The sequence below is a fragment of the Pongo pygmaeus genome, chromosome 5 (assembly GCF_028885625.2).
Source record: "Pongo pygmaeus isolate AG05252 chromosome 5, NHGRI_mPonPyg2-v2.0_pri, whole genome shotgun sequence".
NCBI lineage: Eukaryota > Metazoa > Chordata > Mammalia > Primates > Hominidae > Pongo > Pongo pygmaeus.
This window is the reverse complement of record NC_072378.2, coordinates 30282943-30307106: the sequence shown is the minus strand read 5'-3', so window position 1 is coordinate 30307106 and position 24164 is coordinate 30282943. Positions and strand designations below refer to the sequence as shown.

Sequence of the window (24164 nt, the reverse complement as noted above, 5' to 3'; positions counted from 1 at the left end):
GTAAGACCCAGAATGTACTCACACCTGAACAGACCCTTTCACTGTCAAAGAGAACTATTTACATGTTAATCTCTGTTCCCAGATCCATTCATTCTCCCTAGTATCAGCTCACAGCAGCTCCACCAAGCAGTGCAGAGTCCTCCTTGCTTCACATTCTCTCAATACTTGGTATTTTCAGACTTTTGAATTTTGGCCATTTTTACTGAGTATTTTCCATGATTACAAATGAGATAGTATATATTGTCCTATGTTTATAAGCCATTTGGTATTCTCTATTCTGAAACATCTGTTCTGCTCACATTTTTCCATTGAGTCATCAGTCTTTTTCTTATGAAGGAGTTTTTTGTTTATTTTTTAGAAAAAAAAAAATTCATTTCTGACAGTTCTGGAGGCTGGGAAGTCCAAGGTCAAGGGGATGCATCTGGTCAGAGCCTCCTTACTCATGGGAACTCTGCAGAATCCTGAGGTGGTATGGGGCATCACGTGGCAAAGGAGCAGACCTTGCTAGCTGAAGTCTCTTTTCCTCTTATAAAGCCGCTGGTCTAACTCTCATGATAACCCATTAATCCATGAACATCTCTTAAAGGCCCCACCTGTCAATACTGCCACATTGAAGGTTAAGTTTCAACATGAGTTTTGGAGGGGACAAACATTCAAACCATTGCATTCTGCCTGTGGTCCCCCAAACCTATGTTCTTCTCACATACAACTACATTTATTTAATCCCCATATCCCCAGGGTCCTAACTTGTTTCAGCATCAACTCAGAAGTCCAAAGTTCCATCTGTGAAATCAAAACAAGTTATCTACTTCTAAGGTACAACGGCAGGACGGGCATAGGATAGACATTCCCATTTGAAAAGGGAAAAGTAGGCCAAAAGAAAGTGTTAACAAGCCCCAAGCAAGTCCAAAGCCTAAGAGGGCAGACATTAAATCTTAAAGCTGGGGAATAATCACCCTTGACTCTACATCCAGCATCCCCCATACCTGGAGGAGTTCCTTTTTTTTTTCTTTCTGTTGTAGAGACAGAGTCTTACTGTGTTGCCCAGGCTGGTCTCAAACTCCTGGCCTCAAACACTCTTCCCACTAGAGCCCTCCCAGAGCCCTGGGATTACAGGCATGAGCCACTACGCCTGGATTGGAGGGGTTCTTTATACAGTCTGTGATATGGATTTGTGTCCCTTCCCAAATCTCATGTCGAATGAAAATCCCCAATGTTGGAAGTGGGGCCTGGTGGGAGGTGACTGAATCTTGGGGGTGGATTTCCCCCGGATGCTGTTCTTGTGATAGTGAGTTCTTGTGAGATCTGGTTGTTTAAATGTATAGCACCTCCCCGCTCTCTCTCTTGCTCCTACTCTTGTCATTTAAGATGTGTCTGTTTTCTGTTCATCTTCGGCCATGATTGTAAATTTCCTGAGGCCTCCTCAGAAGCAGAAGCCACTGTGCGTCCTGTACAGGCTGCAGAACCGTGAGCCAATTAAACCTCTTTATAAACTGAACTACCCAGTCTCAGGTATTTCTTTATAGCAGTGCGAAAACAGACACATACAGTCTGGGTATAAGCTCTTTGTCCTTTGTATGTGAATCTGGATGTAGTAGTACAGGTGCATTTAGTTTTGCTTCATAAGCATTTATTATGATTCCTACATCTTCCTGTATATGCTTTACTTAAGTAAACAGATCTATAATAAAGTTCCTTAGAAGATTTTTTAAATCTTCCTTTCCCCAACTACTATAATAAACAGCTAGTTGCCTTAGAGACCACTGCAGGTTTTACTATTTTACAACCTGGCCTTTAGTACTGACATTAGGCAAACTCAATGTTGTTTAATAGTGTCAAAGAAAATACTGAATCGTCTCCTCATAATCACACCAGAGAGTTTCCAATTTGTATTGATAGTAGGGAGCTTCTGGTGATCTGGGCTAAGGAGTAAGATAATGAAAATAGAATTTAGAATGTTTTGCTTAGGAATAGATGTCCAAATGGATAAGACAAAAAAGGGACCAGAGACAAGAATATCAGAGAGGAAATGGATGCTTAATGTGAATTGAAGGAATGTCTGAACTAGACTAAAAACCAAAATTACAAATGAGAAGTACAGGGAAACCAGGTGTTAAGTGTGTGCTGAGCAGTAGCTAGAAGCTTGGTGTGGCTGTGACTGGGGTGCCTGAAAGGGCCTGGGCTCTGCAGAGGTGTGTTGGCTAGGAGGTACCCTCTTCCCTGCCCGCCTTCCGTCCTTCCATGAGGTAATTGCATGCATGGGGTAGGGGACTGGCAGACAGGTAAGGACTTTGTCTACTAGGAGAGAAGAGAGTGAATGGGAGGGTGGAAGTGGAACAGGAGGAGAAAATAATTTAGACATAAAAACCCTGCAAAGTAATATAGCTATATCATGATATACAAGGTTCTCCATGCTATAATTTTAAAAATAAGAGATTTTTGAAGTCAGACCATCAGAAGTTCAAGTCTAGAAGTTTAGTCCTTTACTAGTTATAACTTAATTCAATTTACTCTTAAGTTATAACTAGTAATTTACTAGTTATGTGACTTCAAACAAATTACCTTTTTAAACTTAAGTTTTTAATCTGTAAACAATATATAATACTAGAGTGTCATTAAGTGATTTTCTGTAAAGCAGTGGTTTAGTTAATGCCATATTTGTAATGTGAAAGTTATTTATAAATAGCTTGATAATACGTTTTACGATTAAAAAAATCACTGTCACTCATGATTAGTATATTTTACTTCATTTAGGCTAACTGCAGCATTCAAGATGCATGGTGATGAAATTACAATTGGATAGTGTCTGTATTTCTTCTGGAAAACAGGATTTGAATGCAAAGGCAGCACCAAGCAAATCTAGAGTGAAGAGTCTCAACAAGTAGCTTAACAAGATAGTTTCAGGCCAAAGATGATGTATTTAGTGGTATTTAGAAAATACCCCTTAATTTGAAGTTTTCCTATATTGTTGTGCTGGAAATGCTTCACTGTATTCAGTCAACTAGAGTGGGTACATGGAATTTTGATATTGCATCTGATTTTGTCCCATAGAACAATTTATTCCTCCAACACCTCACTCAGGTGAAAATTCAAGAATTTGCATGGGTAGTCATTCTGATGCATATCTCCAAGCTTGTATCTTCCGACCGCTGACAATGATTCATTACAGTCTCTGGCTCTATCTACATGTGATGTGTAAGATGTCTGACAAAAGTCAGAGAAGCCCGTTGTTGAGTTTTGTCTCCAAATCTAAGGATCGGTACTTTTGCCAGATTGGGCTGCTTCTGTTTGAAAAAGACAAGCGTGGGGGTGGGAGAGATTGCTGGTTATCTTCCAATACCTGTCTTCCTCTTCTTCCTGAATAAAAAATTTTAGCTGGGCACATGGCTGGCTGAATAAAAGTTACATTTTTCAGCATCTCATGCAACCAGGTATGGCCATGTGACTGGCCAGTGAGGGTGAGCAGAGATGGTGTGTGCAGCTTCTGGTTCATGCCCCTTGCTTTGTCCCACTGTTTGGAGTGCAATGCAGGTATGGCAGTAAGCCCTCTCAGACCCTGTAGTAGGCCCAGTTCCTTAGGGTAGTCATCTCCAAACTTTGCTGCACATTAGAATTACCTGGGGAACTTTTAAAAATCCCGGTTCCCAGGTCACACCATGTGTACCAATCAAATGAGAATGTCTCAGGGTGGAAGCCAGACATCATTGTTTAAAAAAAACAAGTGATTCCAGTGTGCAGCAGAGTTTGGGAACCACTGCCTTGGGAGTTCCAGAGCAGGAACACTGAGGAAGTCTATGTTGCTGACAGCATTTTAGTCCAAGACTACCTACAACAAGACCATCACATGTCAGAGAAACAGACTTCTACTTTGCCAAGCTAGACACCATTTCAGTGTCTCATGGAGTGATCATCTCTAAATTCCTAAAAAGTCGTAAGATTTAGTGTTCAGTAGGCCCATGTGATATCATCTTTAGGATACAAGTTCTTGTTTTGATTTTGCTAAGTACTCCGTGGTGAAAATCAGTGGTGGATGCGGCAGCATTGTCAGTGTCTTCGTGTTCCTAATTTGGTCTTAGTATCAAAAAGAGCCATCAGTTCCCAGTGCTCATCATAGGCCCCTTGGCCTTCGTCATTTCCCACTCCTTGCTAGTTAAATTCAGGGGCTCAATGGGTAGGTGATCCCAGTACTTGTGGCCACTTAGGCGACACAGATTGATTTATTCTTGACAACTTAGTGTGCTTTCTCCATTTTGGTCGATGTGGGTAGTCATCCAGGTAGATATCCTGTCCTGTTTACCAGTTGCGAGTTTCTCATTTCCTAATTGGTTTTCCTACCTTCAGTCCTGCCACACTTTGATCCACTTGTACATTACGGAAAGAAGTAGCTCTAAAACAAGACCCTGTAACTGCTGCTTAACAGCCTTCATTAACAGCTTTTTGTCTCAAAGTCCAAACACAAGGTCTTTCACCATTCAGATTTAAAGAGCCACCACTTTCCTTGCCATGGTGAGGGCCAACGTTACTATATTACATTCATTCCTGTTGAATGAGATGCAGCTTTAGATTTTTTTCATTTTACTGTATTCCAAGTTAGAGTTGGCTTGAAAGATGAAAGATGTCATGGTTTGGATTTACCAAGAAGCAGACTATGAGATAAGAATGTGAGTATAAGTAGTTTATTTTAGAGGTGATCTTAAGAAATCTCGCAGTTACACTGTGGACACTAGCATCTCAATCCCACCGGAAAACTCAACACTAGAATAGTTCTCAGTTATACCATCCAAGGGGGGAAGAAGCTGGAGCATTTATCTACCAACTGCCATTTTGCTGTTGGTTGAATGCTGCTTTCAGGGATATTAAGCTTTCCCTTGGTGCAAATTAAGCATCCAAATCAGCCAGAAAAAAGCTTACTGAAAGAGCAGTTAGTAGCCTTCACACAGAGGTGAACGCCTGAGGCAGGGCTAGCTTCATTGACATATACCTATGGAATTGGTTTACTGGTCTGCTGCTGTCCTCTTGAAATTCTTGAACAAGGGACCCCACGTTTTTGTTTTGCACAGGGATTCACAAATTCTGTAGCTAGATCTTGGTCTAAGGGAATATAAATGGTACAGCAGTAGCTTCTGTTACAAAACCTATTTGTCATTCCTGTGAATTTCTAAGCAGGGACCATTTTTATGCCTGCTGTCTGGTACTATGCTTGCCACTGAATGTACTCAATGAATGTTTGTTTTAAATGATTGAATTTTCTTCTCTATTTTAATTTTTTTGACAGGTAAAAGTCTCGCAGTGAAAAACCCGAGGACCCTTACTGCAAGTGTCCTTTGCTCCCAGCTACTGATACTGGATTCCACTCGTGATTCTCCCTTTCTTAGCGCATTCATGATATAGACATCAGTCTCTGAGCTGGAAGAGGACAAAGGCAGCGGTCCTGTGAATTCTATGCTCTAGCTTGGGTTAAGGGATTTGGAATTGCACTTGTTCCAGAGGTATGTTAGAGGCAGGAAGAAATCACATAGCGGGTGTCTTGTAGGCAGGAAGAGTGCTTACTAGGACTTGAAGACTGTGTTAAAGATTCTTACGTTAATTACCTATTGCCCTGTTTTTCTCCAAAGATTAATGGTTGAAAACAATAAACTTGTATTGTCTGACAGTTTGCGTGGTTAGGAATCTGGAAATGGCATAGCTGAGTGGCTCTGGCTCAGAGTCTAATGTGGTTCCAGTCGATATCAGCTGGGGCTGCAGTTCTGAAAGTGTGAGCAGGGCTGGAGGATCCTCTTCCAGGGTGGCTCACTCATGTGCCTGGCAGGGTGTGCGGGGTGTGCCTGAGGCAGAAAGTGTGTTTCCTGTCACATAAATCTCCTTTTAGAGGGTCTTCATGGCATGGCTGCTAGCATCCCCCAGAGCAAGTGATTTAAGAGCGAGAGCAGGGAGAAAGCTACAGTGTTTTTCATGACCTAATTTCAGAAGTCACATCTGTCACTTCTGTTTGTTAGAAGCAAGTCATCGAGCACTGACCACACTCAAAGGGAGGGGAATTAGGCTTTGCCTTTTGCAAAGGAAGCATATCACAGAACTTGTAAATGTATATAAAAACACCACAGGGTTTTTAAAGAGTCTCATATTATAGAGCCTTCAGAAGTAAATTCCCATGCCCTTTACCTTACCTGTGAAGTTGCTAATCTGATACTAATTGTTCATTCTCCTGCTGTTCTGCTCAGTGTCCCTTCCCGTGTGTTGATACAATAACTAGGGTTTATAACCATCCTCTGAGAAGATAAAAAAAAGTTGGGCACATAGAAGGAAAATAGATGGAGTGGTGGTGGTATGCATTTATTTCCTAGGGCTGCTTTAACAAGCTGCCAAAAACTGGGTGGTTTAAAACAACAGAAATTTATTCGCTCAAAATTCTGGAGGCCAGAAGTCTGAAATCCAAGTGTCAGCCAGGTTGGTTCCTCCTGGAGGGTCTGAGGGAGCATCTGTTTCATGCCTCTCTCCTAGCTTTTGGCGTTTGCCGGCAATCTTTGGCATTCTTTGGCTGGTAGACTCGTCACTACAATCTCTCCCTCCATCATCACATCACATTCTCTATGGGTGTGTCTCTCTGCATCCAAGTTTCCCTCTTACAAGGAAACTAGTCATGGAATTAAGGGTCCACCCTTAATTCAGTATGACCTCATCTTAACTTGATTATATCTTCAAAGACCCTATTTCCAAATAAGATTACATTTTGAGGTTCTGGGTGGACATGAGTTTGGGGGACACTGTTCAAACCAGTACAGGGTATAGATATTAAAATTCATGGGTGTCTCTAGATACTCTTCACCAGAGAGGAGAGTTTCCATGACACTACAATAGCCAGATGTCCCTGATGCAGGCATGCAGTTGGGCATGAACTAGTCAGATTGTAGGACTGTGGCTGCTACTAGCTCATATGTATGTATCTAATTATAGGAAGCTAAGAAAATTAGTATTAAGTACAAGAGGTTGAAAATGGTAATAGCATGAAGATTATTCCTCAGATCACTTTTCTGTGCCCTTATTGTCAAGTGGTCTTGGGAAATGGACTTTTATCAAGTCTGACTCTTATGTTACCGCCTTGCTTGAGTGCTCAATGCCATGAGATCGTCCCAGAGGTGATCCCTTGCATACCCTGGTCTTTAGGCAAAGCCTTGTTTGCAAGTCACACAAGTAAAAGATGTGCTGCACTAAGTGACATTTCAGTGGAAGAATCAGGATATTGATAGAGGAAGCACTTTCACCTCTTGACTGGTGTTTCATAGGCTAGGAAAGTACAGAACTTGATTTTCCTGTTTCTCAAACTGGCTCTATTTCTTCAGGAAGGGACCAAAAGGAGCTGCCCCTAGTATAGGGAGCAAACAGAGGTTTTCTATAAATGTTAAATTAAGGAATTTTTTTCTCATAGGGATAGCTGTTGGCATGATAGTAGCTAATGATTATCTATTGTGACTCATTGGACTTCCACAACATCAGTATATGATAGGTTTCATTACCCCATGTCTCTCCCCACCACGATTGCCATCCATCAAAACTAAATTATTGATGGTTTCCTAAATCTAATGCCCTGTTGCACCGCTTGATGCTTTTACTGTTTCTTCTTCCTGGATTTCCCTTTGCTTATATTGTGAAGCCCTCCTAATCTTGCTCTAAACGTCAGGTTATTAATGTTTTTCTCTGTACTACTTTTATATGTTTAACTAGTATTGTTGGATTATTGATATTTTCATATCTGAACTGTGCTATACTGGAGAGCTACTTTAGCATGGAGATTGATTTTGTTTTTCATTCCCTAACAGTGCCTGACACGTGGGGTGGGGGTGGGGGCTCAGTTCAAAGAAGGAACCCCAGGCTCAGCATGATTGAGTAATTTGCCAAAGGTCACACATCTGGCATATGGCAGAGCTAGAAGAAGAATCCAGATCTTTAGCCACTTACCAACTATAAAGAGAAAAACACTGCACAGAAGTCAGGGTGTCCAAGGACTAATCCTGGGTCAACAGCTCTTGTGTTACTCTACCTTGATGAGATATTTTACCTTTGTGAAATTTTCTTTATCATTTGTAAGGCTATTTCTAGATCCGTGAACTGCAAGTTATATTTTTATGCATTTTTCCCCAAGGAATTTGAAAAAGTCTCAATATCAATATTCTATTCTATATATTCTTTTAAAAATCAATGTCTGAAGAGGGAAGTTGTAATGTAGGTGTAGAGAATGTCCTTCTCTGGCTCAGAGTATTAGGAAGTCGGACTAGGCATTCTGTAGGGCCCAGGGCTCCTCTTGACTGTTGTAGCCTGAGTCTTCATACCTCCCCTGAACACTCTCCATTGATGACTATATGGCCCTTTATTCATCCTTTCCCTCATCAGCATGTTAAGATGTCACATTTCCTCAGCAGTCTTGCTGGCGTGGGTGTGCTGTGTTGTGGGGAGGCGGGGCGGGGGGGTGGGGGAGGAGATCCTTTTCTGCTGTCCAAGGTCCTGAAGATGTGTTTCTGTGTTTCCTGAAAGTTTCTCAGTTTCCCAAATGCAAGTTCGAGATTTTATTTGTTTTTGAAGAAATTAAAGAGATGATAGGTGATCTGCTAATGACTTATTGGAAGTCATAGGAGAATGGAGGGAACTACCCAGGTGATGGTGACAGAGTTCGATTTTCTATTCTTTTTTTTTTTTTTGAGACAGAGCCTTGTTCTGTTGCCCAGACTTGAATGCAGTGGTGCAGTGGCGAATTCTCGGCTCACTGCAACCTCCACCGCCTCCTGCGTTCAAATAATTCTAATGCCTCAGCCTCCCAAGTCGCTAGGACTATAGGCATGCACCACCATGCCCATGCTATTTACTGTTGGTATCCAGTATGCCGTTGCTTTCTTAATTAATGAGATACATTTTCCCTTCCTGTATGCCTATTTTAATGGTCAATTTCTGATATCTCTAAACATGTCTTTGTTGTCCCCTCCCTCCATTTCCACTTCCACTGTCCTATTTCAATTCTGGACTATAACAATTGCCTCCCTACCTTTATCTGAGCATTTGGTCTCACTCTCTTGCCACACTCCCAGTCTTTCCCCTGTATGGCCTCCTCAGTGATATTTCTAACAAAAATCTCTGACTATAGTATTCCCCTACTTAGCCATCTTTAATGATTCCCCTTCACCTCTTGAGTAAAATCTAAATCTTTTTGGAAGGGTGTTTGAGGTTCCTCATGGTCTTGTCCATTGGGCTGGACTAAGGTTATGGATGAGAGACTTGTGAGGAAGAAAAACCAGTTCTAGAGAAATAAAGGCATGGCATCTTTGCGCACTTACAAATGCAGGAAGAGAAGGTTTAAAACCATCTTTCTAGAATATGCCCTTTGGCTGGTGAAAAGAGCAAAGTTGATCCTTCTGTTTTGTTGACCTGAGACAGCACCTTCTTCAGAAACCCAGATCTTTACAAACTCCTCATGGAAATTACCCTATCTCTGCAATAGAGGAAGGGCGTGGAGCATTGAAGATACCCATTAAGCGTTCACTTTCCAAATATTGAAAGAATCCATAAAAAACAAGTTTTATTAAGGTTCTGTGTTAGACACTGTGCTAGTTCCCATGGATATAGGGTGATCAAGACCAACATGATCTCTTGTTACAGGAAGCTGAGCACAAATGATTCCAAAATATTTCTCTAGGAAAATAGCCTGTTCCACACCAACTATAGTCTTGATCATAACTCTTTTAAAGTTGGATATTTTCATATTCCTCTTTTTTCTTAAAATCATAAATCTCTCCTCGACTTCCTTCTCTTTTGCTTTCAAATCAGCATTTTTAAAAGCCATTTCTTGGCCTGGCACGATGGCTCATGTCTGTAATCCCAGCACTTTGGGAAGCCAAGGCGGGTGGATCACCTGAGGTCAGGAGTTCGATACAAGCCTGGCCAACATGGCGAAACACCCATCTCTACTAAAAATACAAAAATTAGCCGATGCGGTGGTGTATATACCTGTAGTCTCAGCTACTCAGGAGGCTGAGGCAGGAGAATTGCTTGAACCTGGGAGGCAGAGATTGCAGTGAGCCGAGATCACACCGCTGCACTCCAGCCTGAGCAATAGAGCTAGACGCCATTAAAAAAAAAAAGACAGGCCGGGTGCAGTAGCTCATGCCTGTAATCCCAGCACTTTGGGAGGCTGAGGTGGGCAGATCACGAGGTCAGGAGATTGAGACCATCCTAGCCAACGTGGCAAAACCCCATCTCTACTAAAAATACAAAAATTAGCCAGGCATGGTGGCACGTGCATGTAATCCCAGCTACTCGGGAGGCTGAGGCAGGAAACTTGAACCAGGGAGTCGGGGATTGCAGTGAACCGAGATCACGCCACTGCACTCCAACCTGGCGACAGAGTGAGACTCCGAATCAAAAAAAAAACAAACAACAGCAACAACAAAAAAGCAATTTCTTGATCCTGCTTATCTGTGTAACACCATCTTCTCTTTTGCTGAAGTGAAGTTGTCTGTGTTTATCTCTGTGTTTATCTTCGTTTCCTCAGTTCTCATCATTCTTGAACTTCTGCAGTCTTCCTTCCTCTTGCTACTCAATTTACACTATCCCCGTGGTCATCAGAGGTTTTTCGCTTGGTCTTCTTTTTGGCACCTGATACCACTCAAGCTACTACTTCCCCACATCTGCATTTGCTGTCTTTTGTCCCAGAAAATTATTGGATACAGTCTAGGATACGATTGCTCCCTTTGTCCCCACATATACCCCACACACCTTGCCTCTCCTACAAACCTATCCAGAATCTTCTTAATTCCCCTCACATTCCCAAAATGAGCTGAGCAGTCTTTGAAGTAAAAATTAAGCTATAGTTAAGTTTCACCTCCATTTCACTTGTGCATTTTGCTCCTCTTTTTATTTTTTTGAACCTCTTTCAAATGATCCTTGGGCTTCGAGTACCATGATCTACCCAGACTTGCATTCCCTGGGCTGTGTTCTAGTTCTGGTCATGTCAGCTTTTCCCTTCTGATGAATCCTTGTAATTACTTGAGTCTCATTCTGTCAGGCAATATCCACAGTGAAGAAGCCAGTGTGTGTTATGGCAAAGCCCAGGAAGACTTAGGTGTGAATTTTTGTTTTACCATTTCCTGTCTGTGTGACTTATGCCATGGGGCTTCACTGGTCTGGGCCCCAGTTTCTCATCTCTTAGATGACATCATTTTGTTGGGAGGATTACATGGAGTAATATGTATAGTATATCTGATAACTAAGTGGTTTCAGTTAGTGGTAGTTGTTTTTATTTGACATAGTCTTGATAAGTATTAATTTCTTCCTAAGCCCAGGGTATTTGTGTTTTGACAACAAATAAGTTTTAAAGAAATCAATCTATAGATATTATGGAAATTTGGACCGCTATATCCTAGTTGAGGAAAGGTATCTGGTCCCATTGCCACATAGGAGCCCCTGGGCTCCAGGACACCAGGGAAAAGAGGTTAAGTAGGTCCCACTCCTCTGACATGATACCTAGTGATTCAGTCAGGGTACAACTGGGAAAACAGAACCCATACCACATGGACTGGTTACAAAAGTCTTGAATAGCTAAACGCAAAACAGGGTGGGTAGGTTGCATTATGTAGACAACGGTGACTCAGGTGGGCAGGCCCTACCTCCTTGAAGTGTTATCTGTGGACAGATTTTTGTGTGATTGTGGCACAACCCTGGGTTTCTTTCTTCATGTGCCTGTTCTTAATGGGCCCAGGAGAGGTAATTCAAGGGAGCAAGAGACCTGTAGAATGATCATGTCCTCTTTTTTCTAGCCATAAGGTTATGAATCGTGTATCTCGGGGGTCTGATTCTAAGGGAAAGAAGTGTCTGCCATAGCAGGAGAATGGAAGGCAGACAGCTGTTCCTATTACTAGAGTTTTAGCAGCCCCCATAACTCAGCTAGCCCAGACTAGGATCTCAATATGGGGTGAGATGTATTTTCCAGTATTGAATAACAAATGATGTAACTTTGTCATCTTCATGCTGATGTTAAACATCTCTCCGATGAACAGTATAAGAAAACAAATGATCACTTAGAGGATTCTGTTTGGTAGTTAAAACCGTATTAAAATAGAGAGGGAAGAAATTAAGCCTCGTTGATGGTGAAGAGATTGGGAACCACCACTCCAGTGTTAGAAAATATCAAATGACAGAAGGTGGGCTATATTAAGTGGGAATTTCCAAACCTCACCCCCTGGAAGGAATGCTTGGTGACAGGCCTTAGAGGAGAGAGATGCTTGTCTAGCCCATTGCCTGTGTGCCCAGGAAGAGATGTGCACACCTTGAGACACAGAGAAGACTCTAGCAAGGAGAAGCCCCAGGCCAGCTTGTCAGCACAGGGCATTGGAGGCCCCCAACCAGCTCCAAGTTCTGAACGGCACACAGCCTTCAAAGGCTTGTACTGCTGCTCATACCCAGCAGAGGCCTTGCACCAGGCGTCCCCATGCAAATCAGTGTCCCTGCAGGGTAGGTAAAGGACCTCTAGCTGTGCTCCCTATGGGGGAACAAATATCCCGTGGGACACTGAGAGACTGGAAGATTGCCCAACATTTATTAACTGATCTGTGTTCACCACAGAGCCTAAGGTATTTATTGGTATTGTTTCAACCAGTACAAGTGATTCTTTCATTTAATGGTCATCTCTGCAGTCCACCACAGACTTTTGGGAATTACAAGATGAAAAGGGCCGGATCCTCACCCTGGCATAGCTCAGAAAATTTGGTTGGGGAAGTAGGGACATAGACGTGATCACTACGCCATAATTTACTAAGCTGTGAGAACTGGAGGTGCATTAGTGACCAGAGTGCATTTGAGCCAGAGGTAGAAGGTACTGTAGACAAAAGGAACAGCATGCGCTCTAGGCTGTATCATTAGGTACAATTTTCTGTCCTTGGGGGAGTCTTTTTAACCCTAAGACAAAAATTATGAATATAGAAAGAGGCCACGGTTCATCTTTGCAATTCTTTCAGGAGAAAACTTGCTGCAACTCACTGTCTTAAGTTTTAAAAAAAAAAAAAAAGAGTAAATGATATGAATATCACCTGAAAGAATTTGAGGTCTCAAACTTGGGAGGATCTTTGAACAACAATCTTGGGGAATGCCTAACAGTTCATACTCATTTCTTGATGTCTACAGATGGAAACTCTACAGCCTTACATATATTTCTTTTTTCTTTCAACTACTTTATACTCACAGAAAATCAGTGTTCAGCACTTCTAATAGCAGGTCTAGTGGAAGCTTGAGATCAGAACAGAGTTCCATAGAGGGAAACTGAGGACACAAGGCAGAGCAGTACCCCGTTATCCATGGGGACCTGTCTGACTGGAGTTAAGGGAGATTCTACTCCACAGAGAATCAGGGAAGGTTAAAACTGTGTGTATTTGTGACACTTTTGCTCTCTTGGGCCCAGATACAGGCCGGAAATCCTTTGGATTCTGGTGACTCAAAGTGTGGCCAAAAGGACCAGCAGCTTCAGCTTCTCTGGGAGAACATATGAGTGCAGAATTTCAGGCCCGCACCAAGTTTTTAAAGGTCTGCATTTTAACAAGCTGCTCTTAATTTGCTTACATATTAAAATTTCCAGAAGCGCTGTTCTAGGACCATCTTTAAGGGTTATCCAAAAACATGTGAGATCTTTTTTCAAAGCAAATTCTCAAGCTCTACCCTAGAGGGATTGCTTCTGGTTCTCTGGGGTTGGTGCAGGAATCTACATTTTCGGCAAGTGCCTTAGATCCTTGTGCATGCTAGCATTTGAGGATTGCTGCCTTAGATGGTGAGAAATCTGAGAAGGGGAGGGCTGTGGGCTGAAAATGAAATGATGATGTTTAGGAACTGGCACAAGCATGCTTCTGCTCCTGGTGGGAAGCAGTGGGACAGATCCAGTTGATTGTAGAGAATGCAGACCTCATGTCATGTTCAAGTGTCACCTTAATGTGATGGCCAAAGACAGCCACATATGACCCTCTCATTGTCCAATCAGTAAGCTCAATCAATGATAGGAACCACTGACTCTGGTAATTAAAAACTTATTGCGGCCGGGCACAGTGGCTCACACCTGAAATCCCAGCACTTTGGGAAGCCAAGGTGGGCAGATCACCTGAGGTCAGGAGTTCAAAACCAGCCTGGCCAACATGGTGAAACCCCGTCTCTACTAAAAATACAAAATTAGCCGGGCGTGGTGGGGGCGCCTATAATTCCAGCTACTCAGGAGGCTAAGACAGGAGAATCACTTGAACCCAGGAGGTGGAGGTTGCAGTGAGCCGAGATCGCATCATTGCACTCCAGCCTGGGCAACAAGAGTGAAACTGTCTAAAAAACAAACAACAACAGCAAAAAAAAAACACTTATTGCTGGGCAGGTTCTCATAAGAGGCCATGGGAAAGCCATGTCCGATCTCAGGGACATAGGGTCATCTGGGCCTCTGGCTAATAGAGGCCAAAGAATGGGACTGTTTTCCCTGTGAAATCCTGAAAACCAAAAATGGTGGTGTCTTTATCTGCATTAGTAGAGGTAATTTGCTCCTTCTTGGAATCCAAGGTCACTTCTACTGTCTGGGGATTTTGATCCAGGGTCAATGTGGTTTCTCCTTTACAGGAGAGCTGAGTCTCAGAAAGTTGAGGTGGTTTGTGTTGGTCATTGGCTACCTCAGATTTTAGAGCAGCTCTACCTTGATTGTGGGGTTGACCTTATTTTTTTTCCTGTTTCCTTTCTTCTCTGGGTGAGGAAAGAGGACTTCCTGTATATCTCTATCCTTTTGTTTCCATTACTCACTTTCTGTGGCTTCTGCTGCAGAAGCCACTGCTGACTGATGTGGATACCTCAACCTTTGGTTTACAAAAAGCCTAGGTGTCTTTTGGCCTCTCTCCAGGTCGATAGCCATGGCTCCTGAAAGAAAAGATGATCATCTTTCTAAAAAGTCTTAAGTCTGAATTATTAGTAACTTAACTGGAGAATCTCACTTTTCCTACTCTCGTATTTTAACCACAGTTGCTCTAACACAGACCTTTGAGGATCTTTTCATGACTTCATTCACAAATACCTATTTATGCTGTACAGATGCTACTAGGAAGGAAATAGGGCTGTCTGTTTTGACTGTGGAAATCAGCTTGGTCTCTTATCTTTGTGCATGCAACCCTGTCCTTGGGATAGCTTTCTTGAGCATATCTACTTATGTTCAAGAGGTAAGTTGTCCTGAAACCCCCATTGCTATAAGTATTTATTTTATTACTCATAATACTTAATGCTCTTAAAAGTTGGGGTATTTTTTTTTTTTGATACCTAAACTTCATTGAGATACTTTGAACTATTTATAGAGAAAACGGAACCTTCTAATACCTGGCTTCTATTTCTTAAAATGTTATGATCATACATGGCTTAGGGTTTTATGGCCAAATAACTTCACTGAACCCAGGAAAAAGAATAGATCCATCTGAAGCAGACCCGTAGCTTCCAGTGGCCTAAATTTTTGGCTCCATTTGTATCCTACATTTTCTGTGAGAAAAGAAGTGGAAGGATACAAATCTCAGCCCTTCCCCTGGCACCTTTCTTTACTCTTTATCCTTCCTCCTGGCATGGTGGAAAGTGCACTGGAGGAGGAGTGAAGGGTCCTAGGTTTGCATCCGTGTTCTGCCACTTGCCACCCTTAATGGCCCTTACAATTGATTTACCCTCATTATGAAATTTGGAATGATTTCTAAAGTCTTTCCTCACCCTGAATGTTAACATTTTCTGACAGTCAGGACTTTCTGTAGCTTCACTTTCCTTATTTAGTGTTATTTTTTTCTCAAGACTGAACAGAGAAGGAAGCTGTCAAAGTGTGCTGGGCACATACCCTGCAGCGGGGTGATGGCCAATTCTAATCTAAAGTTATTAGGCTGCAGTAGCATGATCACTGCTTCCTGTCTACCCCCAGAGGGTAGAGACAGCTGAGCTCCTGTAGTTGGGGTCAGGCCCAGCCACTCTGTGGGGACAGTGATTAGTGTTGTGTCACCAATTCAGGGAAGGAGCCACCTTGTCTTATTTTCCCTCTTGAATTATCTTGATATGACCCCATTATAAATTTCCTTTTGTAAACCTCTGTCTCCCAATTTCTCCTTTTAGCTTACTTTCTATTGAAGTAGAGGAACAGAGAGTACAACTTCCATCCTCTTTCATCAGCCCTGAGAGCAGAACACAGGCCCCATTACTGGGAACTATATCCTTGGCTCCCTGGATGTGGCTATTAACTTCTGGCCTGCCACTCTATCACATACGCATATGGAGATGGTGTCATCCACGTCCCTTACCCCATATTTACAACTTCTATCACCCAACAATGCCAATGGCCCTGATGGTCCCTCTGGGAGGGAGAGAAGAGTAAGCTGGAGTCACCCCTTCTCTGTACTTCCCACCTCGCCAGGCCTGTTGGTGTTAGTGTCCCTTCTGATCTTGGCCTGATCCCTGTCCCCTGGGCACTGGGCTGCAGGTTGGAGAGGCACCATGATGGAATGGGGATAACACATACTCCAAAACCAAACAGAAGCCAGACCTGGGTTGGGTCCTGGCTAAACAGTCTAGAGGCTTGGTGACCTTAACCTCCTAATTAATCTTCCTAAGCATAAGTTTCCTTATCATAAGTTATGTATGATAAAATTTTCCTTGGATGCATTCATTTTAGCATGACTTGAAATTATGTGTGAAGGAACCTGGCCCACAGAAGTTGCCCTGTAAATTCAGATTCACTTTCCCTTGGACATATGGATGACATTAGCTCATTACAGTTATGACCTCCCTAAAACTCCCGAATATTCTTTAAGTTCTTCTCTTATTTTCTCTTTAGTTTGTTTGTAGTCATATTTCTTAGTTCTTATATCAGGTGGGATTCCCACATCTTCTAATTGGACAATATTGGAGAAGACACCACATTTTGACTGAGTTCCAGTGATATGACAGCCTTTCAATTCTCTAATCTCACAGAAGTTAGAAAAAAAAAGTAAATAATCAAAATCCGCAGAAAATACAGAAGATTCCATTAACTCTGAGAATGATTCTCAGGTATCCTTAGGACCTCAAGAAAGCTGTTCTCTCCTGGGCCTGTAGAGAGTTCAAGTGCCAGGAATCTACCACAAAGTAGGGGGGAGGTGTGGGGCGAGGGGAGGTGCGGGGCAGGGGGGGGTGCGGTGAAGTGCTGAAGGGCTTCTCAGTCTTCCTTAGAGTGAGAAGAAAGAGCACCTCCTCATTTTAGAGTACAAGGTGTGAACTCACTCTCAGCTGCCAAATGAGCTTCACCTTGGGCTGTTCTGCATGCTTTCTCCTGGTGCTTTAAGCCACCCTGAGATGTACAGACCAATACTGGCCATCACAAAAATATACTCGAGTACATAGACCATTGACACTATAAAGCAAATAAACAATGAAGTCTACATAACAACCAAATAACAACATGATAATAGGATCAAATCTGCACATATCAATATTAACCTTGAATGTAAATGAGCTATATGCCTCAATTAATAGGCAGAGAGTGGCAAGTTGGACAAAGAAGCAAGACCCAACTGTATGTCTTCAAGAGACCCATCTCACATGCAAGGACACCAATAGCCTCAAAGTAAGGGATGGAGAAAGATCTATCAAGCAAATAGAAAACAAAAAACAGCACTCTCTATCAACAAAAACAGAATATACATTCTTCTCAGCTGCACATGGTACATACTCTTAAAATTGACCACAATTGCTTTATTGGCCAGAAAGCAATTCTCAACAAATTCAAGAAACCTGAAATACTGGCCAGGTGTAGTGGCTCACGCCTGTAATCCCAACACTTTGGAAGGCTGAGGTGGGCAAATCACTTGAGGTCAAGAGTTCAAGACCAGCCTGGCCAACATGGCGAAAACCCATCTCTACTAAAAAATATAAAAATTAGATGAGCTAATTTGAATTGTTTGAACCTGGGAGGAGGAGGCGTGCGCCTGTAATCCCAGCTACTTAGGAGGTTGAGTCACGAGAATTGTTTGAACCTGGGAGGAGGAGGTTGCAGTGAGCTGAGATCACGCCATTGCATTCCAGTCTGGTTGACAGAGTGAGACTCATCTCAAAAAACAAAACCTGAAATACCAACCATACTCTTGGACCACAGTGCCATGAAAATAAATACCAAGGAGGCTGGCAGCCAAGATGGCCAAATAGGAACAGCTCCGGTCTACAGCTCCCAGTGTGAGTGACGCAGAAGACGGGTGATTTCTGCATTTCCATCTGAGGTACCGGGTTCATCTCACTAGGGAGTGCCAGACAGTGGGCTCAGGGCAGTGGGTGCAGTGCACCGTGCACAAGCTGAAGCAGGGCGAGTCATTGCCTCACTCGGGAAGCGCAAGGGCTCAGGGAGTTCCCTTTCCTAGTCAAAGAAAGGGGTGACAGATGGCACCTGGAAAATTGGGTCACTCCCACCCTAATACTGTGCTTTTCCGACGGGCTTAAAAAACGGTGCACCAGGAGATTATATCCCGCACCTGGCTTAGAGGGTCCTACGCCCATGGAGTCTCGCTGATTGCTAGCACAGCAGTCTGAGATCAAACTGCAAGGCGGCAGCAAGGCTGGGGCCCACCACAGCTCATTTACATGGCGCCCGCCATTGCCCAGGCTTGCTTCGGTAAACAAAGCAGCCGGGGAGCTCGAACTGGGTGGAGCCCACCACAGCTCAAGGAGGCCTGCCTGCCTCTGTAGGCTCCAACTCTGGGGGCAGGGCATAGACAAACAAAAAGACAGCAGTAACCTCTGCAGACTTAAATGTCCCTGTCTGACAGCTTTGAAGAGAGCAGTAGTTCTCCCAGCACGCAGCTGGAGATCTGAGAACGGGCAGACTGCCTCCTCAAGTGGGTCCCTGACCCCTGATCCCCGAGCAGCCTAACTGGGAGGCACCCCCCAGTAGGGGCAAACTGACACCTCACACGGCCACGTACTCCTCTGAGACAAAACTTCCAGAGGAACGATCAGACAGCAGCATTCACGGTTCATGAAAATCTGCTGTTCTGCAGCCACTGCTGCTGATACCCAGGCAAACAGGGCCTGGAGTGGACCTCTAGCAAACTCCAACAGACCTGCAGCTGAGGGTCCTGTCTGTTAGAAGGAAAACTAACAAACAGAAAGGACGTCCACACCAAAAACCAATCTGTACATCACCATCATCAAAGACCAAAAGCAGATAAAACCACAAAGATGGGGAAAAAACAGAGCAGAAAAATTGGAAACTCTAAAAAGCAGAGCGCCTCTCCTCCTCCAAAGGAACGCAGTTCCTCACCAGCAGCGGAACAAAGCTGGACGGAGAATGACTTTGACGAGTTGAGAGAAGAAGGCTTCAGATGATCAAAGTACTCCGAGCTACAGGAGGAAATTCAAACCAAAGGCAAAGAAGTTAAAAACTGAAAAAAATTTAGACGAATGTATAACTAGAATAACCAATACAGAGAAGTGCTTAAAGGAGCAGATGGAGCTGAAAGCCAAGGCTCGAGAACTATGTGAAGAATGCAGAAGCCTCAGGAGCCCATGCGATCAACTGGAAGAAAGGGTATCAGTGATGGAAGGTGAAATGAATGAAATGAAGCGAGAAGGAAAGTTTAGAGAAAAAAGAATAAAAAGAAATGAACAAAGCCTCCAAGAAATATGGGACTATGTGAATAGACCAAATCTACGTCTGATTGGTGTACCTGAAAGTGATGGGGAGAATGGAACCAAGTTGGAAAACACTCTGCAGGATATTATTCCAGGAGAACTTCCCCAATCTAGCAAGGCAGGCCAACATTCAGACTCAGGAAATACAGAGAACGCCACAAAGATACTCCTTGAGAAGAGCAACTCCAAGACACATAATTGTCAGATTCACCAAAGTTGAAATGAAGGAAAAAATGTTAAGGGCAGCCAGAGAAAAAGGTCGGGTTACCCACAAAGGGAAGCCCATCAGACTAACAGCGGATCTCTCGGCAGAAACTCTACAAGCCAGAAGAGAGTGGAGGCCAATATTCAACGTTCTTAAAGAAAAGAATTTTCAACCAAGAATTTCATATCCAGCCAAACTAAGCATCATAAGTGAAGGAGAAACAAAATACTTTACAGACAAGCAAATGCTGAGAGATTTTGTCACCACCAGGCCTGCCCTAAAAGAGCTCCTGAAGGAAGCACTAAACATGGAAAGGGACAACCGGTACCAGCCACTGCAAAATCATGCCAAATTGTAAAGACCATCAAGGCTAGGAAGAAACTGCGTCAATTAACGAGCAAAATAACCAGCTAACATCATAATGACAGGATCAAATTCACACATAACAATATTAACTTTAAATGTAAATGGACTAAATGCTCCAATTAAAAGACACAGACTGGCAAATTGGATAAAGACTCAAGACCCATCAGTGTGCTGTATTCAGGAAACCCATCTCACGTGCAGAGACACACATAGGCTCAAAATAAAAGGATGGAGGAAGATCTACCAAGCAAATGGAAAACAAAAAAAGGCAGGGGTTGCAATCCTAGTCTTTGATAAAACAGAATTTAAACCAACAAAGATGAAAAGAGACAAAGAAGGCCATTACATAATGGTAAAGGGATCAATTCAACAAGAAGAGCTAACTATCCTTATATGCACCCAATACAGGAGCACACAGATTCATAAAGCAAGTCCTGAGTGACCTACAAAGAGACTTAGACTCCCACACAATAATAATGGGAGACTTTAACACCCCACTGTCAACATTAGACAGATCAATGAGACAGAAAGTTAACAAGGATACCCAGGAATTGAACTCAGCTCTGCACCAAGCAGACCTAATAGACATCTACAGAACTCTTCACCCCAAATCAACAGAATATACATTCTTCTTAGCACCACACCACACCTATTCCAAAATTGACCACATAGTTGGAAGTAAAGTTCTCCTCAGCAAATGAGAAAGAACAGAAATTATAACAAACTGTCTCTCAGACCACAGTGCAATCAAACTAGAACTCAGGATCAAGAAATTCACTCAAAACCGCTCAACTACATGGAAACTGAACAACCTGCTCCTGAATGTCTACTGGGTACATAATGAAATGAAGGCAGAAATAAAGATGTTCTTTGAAACCAACGAGAACAAAGACACAACATACCAGAATCTCTGGGACACATTCAAAGCAGTGTGTGGAGGGAAATTTATAGCACTAAATGCCCACAAGAGAAAGCAGGAAAGATCCAAAATTAACACCCTAACATCACAATTAAAAGAACTAGAAAAGCAAGAGCAAACACATTCAAAAGCTAGCAGAAGGCAAGAAATAACTAAAATCAGAGCAGAACTGAAAGACATAGAGACACAAAAAACCCTTCAAAAAATTAATGAATCCAGGAGCTGGTTTTTTGAAAGGATCAACAAAATTGATAGACCGCTAGCAAGATTAATAAAGAAGAAAAGAGAGAAGAATCAAACAGACACAGTAAAAAATGATAAAGGGGATATCACCACCGATCCCACAGAAATACAAACTACCATCAGAGAATACTACAAACACCTCTACACAAATAAACTAGAAAATCTACAAGAAATGGATAAATTCCTTGACACATACACGCTCCCAAGACTAAACCAGGAAGAAGTTGAATCTCTGAATAGACCAATAACAGGCTCTGAAATTGTAGCAATAATCAATAGCTTACCAACCAAAAAGAGTCCAGGACCAGATGGATTCACAGCCGAATTCTACCAGAGGTACAAGGAGGAACTGGTACCATTCCTTCTGAAACTATTCCAATCAATAGAAAAAGAGGGACTCCTCCCTAACTCATTTTATGAGGCCAGCATCATCCTGATACCAAAGCCTGGCAGAGACACAACCAAAAAAGAGAATTTTAGACCAATATCCTTGATGAACATTGATGCAAAAATCCTCAATAAAATACTGGCAAACCGAATCCAGCAGCACATCAAAAAGCTTATCCACCATGATCAAGTGGGTTTCATCCCTGGGATGCAAGGCTGGTTCAATATACACAAATCAATAAATGTAATCCAGCATATAAACAGAACCAAAGACAAAAACCACATGATTACCTCAATAGATGCAGAAAAGGCCTTTGACAAAATTCAACAACCCTTCATGCTAAAAACTCTCAATAAATTAGGTATTGATGGGACATATCTCAAAATTATAAGAGCTATCTATGACAAACCCACAGCCAATATCATACTGAATGGGCAAAAACTGGAAGCATTCCCTTTGAAAACTGGCACAAGACAGGGATGCCCTCTCTCACCACTCCTATTCAACATAGTGTTGGAAGTTCTGGCCAGGGCAATTAGGCCAGAGAAGGAAATAAAGGGTATTCAATTAGGAAAAGAGGAAGTCAAATTGTCCCTGTTTGCAGATGACATGATTGTATATCTAGAAAACCCCACTGTCTCAGCCCAAAATCTCCTTAAACTGATAAGCAACTTCAGCAAAGTCTCAGGATACAAAATCAATGTACAAAAATCACAAGCATTCTTATACACCAATAACAGACAAATAGAGAGCCAAATCGTGAGTGAACTCCCATTCACAATTGCTTCAAAGAGAATAAAATACCTAGGAATCCAACTTACAAGGGATGTGAAGGACCTCTTCAAGGAGAACTACAAACCACTGCTCAACAAAATAAAAGAGGATACAAAGAAATGGAAGAACATTCCATGCTCATGGGTAGGAAGAATCAATATCGTGAAAATGGCCATACTGCCCAAGGTAATTTATAGATTCAATGCTATCCCCATCAAGCTACCAATGACTTTCTTCACAGAATTGGAAAAAACTACTTTAAAGTTCATATGGAACCAAAAAAGAGCCCGCATCGCCAAGTCAATCCTAAGCCAAAAGAACAAAGCTGGAGGCATCACGCTACCTGACTTCAAACTATATTACAAGGCTACAGTATCCAAAACAGCATGGTACTGGTACCAAAACAGAGATATAGATCAATGGAACAGAACAGAGCCCTCAGAAATAACCCCACATATCTACAACCATCTGATCTGTGACAAACCTGAGTAAAACAAGCAATGGGGAAAGGATTCCCTGTTTAATAAATGGTGCTGGGAAAACTGGCTAGCCATATGTAGAAAGCTGAAACTGGATCCCTTCCTTACAACTTATACAAAAATTAATTCAAGATGGATTAAAGACTTAAACATTAGACCTAAAACCATAAAAACCCTAGAAGAAAACCTAGGCATTACCATTCAGGACATAGGCATGGGCAAGGACTTCATGTCTAAAACACCAAAAGCAATGGCAACAAAAGCCAAAATTGACAAATGGGATCTAATTAAACGAAAGAGCTTCTGCACAGCAAAAGAAACTACCATCAGAGTGAACAGGCAACCTACAAAATGGGAGAAAATTTTCGCAACCTACTCATCTGACAACAAAGGGCTAATATCCAGAATCTACAATGAACTCAAACAAATTTACAAGAAAAAAACAAACAACCCCATGAAAAAATGGGCGAAGGACATGAACAGACACTTCTCAAAAGAAGACATTTATGCAGCCAAAAAACACATGAAAAAATGCTCACCATCACTGGCCATCAGAGAAACGCAAATCAAAACCACAATGAGATACCATCTCACACCAGTTAGAATGGCAATCATTAAAAAGTCAGGAAACAACAGGTGCTAGAGTGGATGTGGAGAAATAGGAACACTTTTACACTGTTGGTGGGACTGTAAACTAGTTCAACCATTGTGGAAGTCAGTGTGGCGATTCCTCAGGGATCTAGAACTAGAAATGCCATTTGACCCAGCCATCCCATTACTGGGTATATACCCAAAGGACTATAAATCATGCTGCTATAAAGACACATGCACACGTATGTTTATTGCGGGACTATTCACAATAGCAAAGACTTGGAACCAACCCAAATGTCCAACAATGATAGACTGGATTAAGAAAATGTGGCACATATACACTATGGATACTATGCAGCCATAAAAAATGATGAGTTCATGTCCTTTGTAGGAACATGGATGAAATTGGAAATCATCATTCTCAGTAAACTATCGCAAGAACAAAAAACCAAACACCGCATATTCTCATTCATAGGTGGGAATTGAACAATGAAAACACATGGACACAGGAAGGGGAACATCACACTC

At 42.3% G+C, this 24164-nt stretch overlaps 1 long non-coding RNA gene across 5 annotated transcripts in view; it reads left to right on the top strand.

Moving 5' to 3' along the window:
- LOC129038156 (uncharacterized) overlaps positions 1 to 24164 on the top strand; it is a 40750-nt gene that overhangs the window by 7117 nt on the left and 9469 nt on the right. For 3 of the 5 annotated variants that reach the window (XR_008503090.2, XR_010126665.1, XR_008503091.2), the window contains exon 2: positions 5276 to 5489. The exons of the other annotated variants lie outside the window; for them this stretch is intronic. This is a non-coding gene — a long non-coding RNA (uncharacterized LOC129038156). The remainder of the gene's footprint in view (positions 1 to 5275; positions 5490 to 24164) is intronic. 5 annotated transcript variants of the gene reach the window in all.